The following is a 7,516-nucleotide window of genomic DNA, read 5'->3' on the forward strand; positions in this document are numbered from 1 at the left end:
TACCAATTATCATTCCAATTAGTAATCTCAATTTGCGATTATAATTTTAAGTTAGTTGTAGTAATAAGGTTAGGTTAGTCAAGTATTTTTAAGTTTTATAAGTTTCTTTTATTTTTCCGTCACCTTTTATTTTTCAACCATTTTTCTTTTTCGACCTTTTTCGACGAACTCTTTTTCTTTCTTATTTCTCGCTATTCTAGTTTTAGGACATAGATTTTTATTCTACTTCTTATCTAAATTTTCTTAAAATTACGAAAATTTATTTTAAGTGGTTAAATTAATAGACATCAAAATTTTCTGGTTCGTAGTAATAGTTGGATTTGTACGTGGACCGGGTTATTGGAGCCAAACAGTCCTCAATTATATTGAGACCAAACGAATCCTGCCCCTCTGCTGCATCTTTTGGCTATTCGAAACGTGGGCAAAATCAGAAAAGTCTATTAATTGGATAACTTATTATAATTTTTCTTTCCTTTTAAAAACTAATAGGATATTCAGTGAATGCACCGAGCAAGACGATCACCACCTTTTGTACGTTCACCACCTGTAACTAGATCAAGACATTTAGCAAATATAACCGCCGTTGATTTCTCTTTAGAATCGTCATCCAGTCGACCAAGTACTTCAGTTCAAATTTCCGATAATCCATTTTTTGAACCCGACCTCACAATTGAGAATCCGGAGAATATTCAGGAACGGTTCGTAGATCCTGAACCACTAAACTTTCTCCCGGAACCACCAATCATTCAAACAGAGATTGTTGAGGAACGAACCATTAAATCAGAATCCTCTAGTGATTCCGATTCAACAAATTCAATTATGGAGAATCTGGAACCTTTAAGTATGGAAGACCGAATGAGAGCTAAACGCACTGGCCAAGGTCACGCAATTACTCATCCAGACATTAATGCACCAGATTATGAAATCAAAGGACAAATTCTACACATGGTGACTAATCAATGCCAATTTAGTGGTGCGCCGAAGGAAGATCCAAATGAACATCTACGTACCTTTAATAGGATCTGCACACTATTTAAAATCCGAGAAGTGGAGGATGAACAGATATATCTCATGTTATTTCCCTGGACTTTAAAGGGAGAAGCCAAAGATTGGTTGGAATCGTTACCTAAAGGGGCGATTGATACATGGGACGTTTTAGTTGAAAAATTTCTTAAACAATTTTTTCCGGCATCTAAAGCCGTAAGACTTCAAGCAGAAATTGTTACGTTCACACAGAAACCGAATGAAACTCTATATGAGGCGTGGACAAGATATGGAAAGTTATTAAGAGGATGTCCGCAACATGGTTTAGACACATGTCAAATAGTACAAATATTCTACCAAGGATGCGACATCACTACAAGGAAAGACATAGATATAGCAGCTGGTGGTTCTATTATGAAGAAAACTGAAACAGATGCTTACAAAATTATTGATAACACTGCTTCCCACTCACATGAGTGGCACCAAGAAAAAGATATCGTTAGATCATCTAAAGCAGCTAGAGCCGATTCTAGCCATGACTTAGATTCCATTTCCGCAAAGATAGATGCTGTGGAGAGACGAATGGAAAAGATGACTAAAGATATTCACTCAATACGAATTAGTTGTGAGCAGTGTGGAGGACCACATTTGACAAAAGATTGTCTCAGTATTGAATTAACAATGGAACAAAGAGAGAATATTTCATACATAAACCAAAGGCCTGGAAATAATTATCAGAATAATTATCAACCGCCAAGACCAATTTACAATCAAAACCAGAATTATAACAGAAATATTCCATACAACAACCAACAAGGTCCTAGCAATCAACAAATATCCAATAATACTTACAATCAGCAAAGACCTAATTTTCAAAACAAACCACCACAACAAACCGATGATAAAAAGCCGAATTTAGAAGATATGATGACGAAGCTAGTTGAAACTCAAACACAGTTTTTCACATCTCAAAAACAAACCAATGAACAAAATGATCAAGCATTTAGAAATCAGCAAGCTTCTATTCAAAATCTGGAACAAGAAGTGAGTAACCTAGCAAGGTTAATAGGTGAAAGAAAACCGGGAAGTCTACCTAGTGATACAAATGCTAACCCCCGGAATGAAACAGCTAAAGCCATTACCACAAGAAGTGGTACAACACTTAAACCACCTAAAATACCTGAAACTTTTGATGAAGCTATTCCTACTCCACAAGAACCACAACCTGATCAAGATAAGGAAAAAGAACCGGTAGTTGAAAAGGTTAATGAAGATAACACAGTTAAGGCTAAACCTTATGTTAAACCATACCAACCACCACTTCCTTATCCGAGTAAAATGAAGAAAGAGAAACTTGAAGCCGAGCAATCCAAATTCTTGGATATGTTTAAACAGATAAATGTAAATCTTCCTTTCATTGATGTGATTTCAGGAATGCCTAGATATGCTAAATTCTTGAAAGATCTAATTTCAAATAGAAAGAAAATGGAAGAACTCTCGGTTGTTACTATGAATGCTAATTGTTCAGCAGTGCTGTTGAATAAGATACCAGAAAAATTATCTGATCCAGGAAGTTTCACAATTCCATGTTTTCTGGGAAGTCTTAGTTCAATAGAAGCATTGGCAGACTTAGGTGCTAGTATAAATCTAATGCCGTATTCACTATACACTAAACTAGACCTTGGAGAATTGAAACCAACCAGAATAAGCATACAACTAGCCGATAGATCAATAAAATATCCTAGAGGGATAATGGAGAACATGCTAGTTAAAGTTGGTACTTTAGTATTTCCAGTAGATTTTGTTGTTTTGGACATGGAAGAAGATTCTCAAGTTCCTCTCATATTAGGAAGACCATTCTTAAACACGGCTAAAGCAATGATAGACGTGTTTGGTAAGAAACTGACCCTAAGTATAGAGGACGAGAGTGTTACCTTTTCAGTTGATAGAGCAATGCAACAACCACAATCTGCAGATGATACATGTTATTATATTCAAACTATAGATGCACATGCAGAATTATTAGAAGAATTTCCAGAATTACAAGGAACAGGAGAATGTTCTTTAGGAGAAGGTAATGAACCAATTGATGAAGCTGAAATGTTAGCTACACTTATAGCTAATGGATATGAACCAACAACAGAAGAAATTCAAATGCTAAAAGAAGAAGACAGATATCGATATAAATCATCGATAGAAGAACCTCCGAAATTAGAGTTAAAGCCACTTCCAAACCATTTGGAATACGCTTATTTACATGGTGAATCTGAATTACCTGTAATAATATCATCTTCTCTTACTGAAAATGAGAAATCACAACTCATTTCTGTGTTGAAAGCTCATAAACCAGCCATTGCATGGAAGATTCATGATATTAAAGGAATAAGTCCTTCGTATTGCACACATAAAATCCTTATGGAAGAAGGTCATAAAACGTATGTGCAACGCCAACGAAGACTAAATCCTAATATGCAAGATGTAGTTAAGAAAGAGATTATTAAACTGCTAGATGCAGGTCTAATTTATCCAATTTCTGATAGTCCATGGGTAAGCCCAGTTCAATGCGTACCTAAGAAGGGTGGCATGACTGTCATTACAAATGAGAAAAATGAGCTTATTCCTACTAGGACTGTAACAGGATGGCGTGTATGTATTGATTATAGAAAATTAAATGACGCCACCAGAAAAGATCACTTTCCCTTACCTTTCATAGATCAAATGTTGGAAAGATTAGCCGGAAATAGTTACTATTGTTTTCTAGATGGATTTTCCGGATATTTTCAAATTCCAATAGCACCCGAAGATCAAGAGAAAACCACATTCACGTGCCCTTATGGTACTTTTGCTTACAAACGCATGCCATTTGGACTTTGCAACGCCCCTGCAACCTTTCAAAGGTGTATGATGGCGATTTTTCACGACATGATAGAAGAATGCATGGAAGTTTTCATGGATGAATTTTCAGTCTTCGGTGATACATTTGAATCATGTCTAGTTAATCTGGAACGAATGCTAATTAGATGCGAACAATCAAACCTAGTTCTTAATTGGGAGAAATGCCATTTCATGGTTAAAGAAGGCATCGTTCTTGGACATAAAATTTCAAAAGAAGGAATTGAAGTGGATAGAGCTAAAGTAGATGTAATTGCTAAACTTCCACATCCCACCAATGTTAGAGGAGTTAGGAGTTTTCTAGGGCATGCCGGTTTTTACCGACGTTTCATAAAAGATTTTTCTAAAATTGCCACTCCTATGAATAAACTCCTAGAAAAGGATGCTCCATTCATCTTTTCAGATGAGTGTATCAAATCTTTTAATATTCTTAAAGAGAAACTCACTAATGCACCGATCATGATAACACCAAATTGGAATCTACCATTTGAACTAATGTGCGATGCAAGTGATTTTGCAATGGGAGCCGTTTTAGGACAAAGGATTGAAAAACGATTTCAACCTATATATTATGCTAGTAAGACGTTACAAGGAGCACAAACAAACTATACAACTACTGAAAAAGAACACCTTGCTATTGTCTTTGCTTTTGACAAATTTCGATCATATCTCGTTCTAGCAAAAACGGTGGTCTATACCGACCATTCTGCTCTTAGATACCTATTTTCAAAACAAGATGCTAAACCAAGATTAATCCGTTGGATCTTACTCTTACAAGAGTTTGATATTGAAATCCGAGATAAAAGAGGAGCAAAAAATCTCGCCGCTGATCATCTTTCTCGTCTTGAAAATCCCGAATTAGAAGTTCTAAATGAATCGGCCATACAAGACAATTTTCCTGATGAATATCTATTGAAGATAGATTATAAAGAAATCCCATGGTTTGCAGACTATGCAAACTACTTAGTTTGTGGATTCCTTGAAAAAGGATTATCGTACCAAAGACGAAAGAAATTCTTCAGTGATATAAAACACTATTTCTGGGAAGATCCACATATGTTTAAAAGTTGTCCCGATGGAATAATACGCCGATGTGTATTTGGAGATGAAGCTAGTAAAATATTAAACCATTGTCACACAGGACCAACAGGAGGGCATTATGGGCCTCAACTAACAGCAAGAAAAGTTTATGATGCTGGATTCTATTGGCCTATAATTTACAAAGACGCGCACCTTCTTTGCAAATCCTGTGATGCTTGTCAAAGGGCCGGAAAAATAAGTCAACGTGATGAAATGCCACAAAATGTCATCCAAGTATGTGAAGTATTTGACATTTGGGGTATTGACTTTATGGGTCCATTTCCAAAATCTCATAATAATCTATATATACTCGTAGCCATTGATTATGTATCTAAATGGGCGGAAGCACAAGCTCTCCCAACTAACGATGCACGAGTTGTAGTCAACTTTTTAAAATGTCTTTTTGCAAGGTTTGGAACACCGAAAGCTTTGATAAGTGATCGGGGTACTCATTTCTGTAATAATCAACTTGAGAAAGTTCTTAAAAGATATGGAGTAACTCATAAAATCTCCACCGCATATCATCCACAAACAAGTGGACAAGTTGAAAATACCAACCGAGCTTTAAAACGTATTCTAGAGAAAACCGTAGGATCAAATCCGAAGGAATGGTCCATTAAATTGGAGGATGCACTCTGGGCTTTTAGAACAGCCTACAAAACTCCAATTGGAACCACACCTTTTAGACTTGTTTATGGAAAAGCATGTCATCTTCCAGTAGAAATTGAACACAAAGCGTTTTGGGCTTTGAAGACATGTAATCTTGATTTACATGAAGCTGGACGTTTACGATTAAGTCAACTAAACGAATTAGAAGAATTAAGACATGAAGCATACGAAAATTCGTTAATCTATAAAGAAAGAACGAAGAAATGGAATGATAAAAGAATCAGAAGTTCAAAAGAATTTAAAGAAGGAGACAGAGTTCTTCTTTTCAATTCACGATTCAAGCTATTTCCTGGAAAATTGAAATCAAGATGGTCTGGACCATTCATAGTCAAAAGAGTTTTCCCATACGGAACGATAGAATTAATAAATTCAAATGGGATTGAATTTAAAGTTAATGGTCACAGAGTTAAACATTACATACATGGTCCGATGGAAGTCGACAACGAAGTTAATCACAATTTCGACACCACAGCTAACTAAGTGTGGGGATAATCAAGTCTTTAAAGGATAATATGTATTTCTGTTAGAATTAGATTGTCTGTTTTCGTGTAGTTCTCGAAAATAGAACCCGAATGGTCTTTCCCTAGCAGACCCTAAAGAACTAGTCTTCTCCCCCCATTCTGAATTTTTATTTTTTTTAGGTTTTTACAAAATGAAGACTGCCTGTGAACTAAACCATGGTCTAATGCTACACGCTTTGATCACTAAACGTAATAATGACATACTACCGAGTGAATTAGTATCAGTAATCAGAGAAAGAATGGACGGAGTTAGAAAAGAATCCAGATGCGAAGAAAATAAGTTACAATTTGGTAAAGGAAAATCAAAATCCGCAGCGAAAAGAAGAGCACGACACCTAGAAAGATGTCACAAATGTGGAAAATGGTCACATGGAGGTAAATGTTCAAATAATCAAACCTATTCAAACACCGAATTTGTTACTTTATGCAGAGACGGACCATTCATATGTTTAGAAGAAAAGACACTAAATGCTCTAGGTTACGCCTATGTAGCCATGGAAAACCAATTAAACCGACTATCTTATGAATGGGATAGATCATATAACTAAGAAATCTATTTCACAGGTATGTCTGTACAGTTTTTATTTTTATTTTTATTTTTAACCTTTTGATAATAAACGCTAATTTGTTCGCTAAAAAGTATTAAATTGGTATTGAATAAAATTAGGTTTGGCGACCGAAATTATTGATATCATTCAAAAATTTATTACATCACTGCGAAATTTAACGTTTATTCTTAAGGTAAAAATATCTTTATTCAATCAACACAAAATATTTCAAAAATTCGTCATGAGTTAAATTAGGTCTTGGAACTGAAATTACTTTACCGAAAAGAGGGGCGCATATTTTTGATAATATTTGATTGATTAAAGTGGGATAAAAAGCCAAAAAGATTTTTAATTTTATTTTTACCATGTTTTTAAAATTAATATATAAATCTTAAATTAATATTGTAAACTTTGTAAAAACAATATATTTAAAATAGAAATATTTGAAAAATTAATATAAGTTTGGTGTGAATTTATAATATGAATTTTTAAAATTAAGTTTGGTGTGAATTTTTAATTTTTAAAATATGAAATTTTAATTTTATGCATTTCAAATTTTAAGTTTGGTGTGAATTTTTAATATTAATTTTGAATTTTATATTTAAATTGTGTGAATTTAAAAAACAAAAATTTACTTTGTCTCATTAAGTTAAAAATATGATTTTTAAAATTCGTCGTAAGTTGAAGACTAGGTCTTTGAACCGAAATTGCTTTACCCGAGGGAGGGACGAGAACTTTTATTATCATTATTTTTAATCTTATTGAATTAAAGTATGCCAAAAACATTAAAAAAACCCAAAAATCTTAGCTTTTAAAACAATC

Source organism: Rutidosis leptorrhynchoides, chromosome 10 (genome assembly GCF_046630445.1).
Source record: "Rutidosis leptorrhynchoides isolate AG116_Rl617_1_P2 chromosome 10, CSIRO_AGI_Rlap_v1, whole genome shotgun sequence".
In the NCBI taxonomy this organism is placed as follows: Eukaryota; Viridiplantae; Streptophyta; class Magnoliopsida; order Asterales; family Asteraceae; genus Rutidosis; species Rutidosis leptorrhynchoides.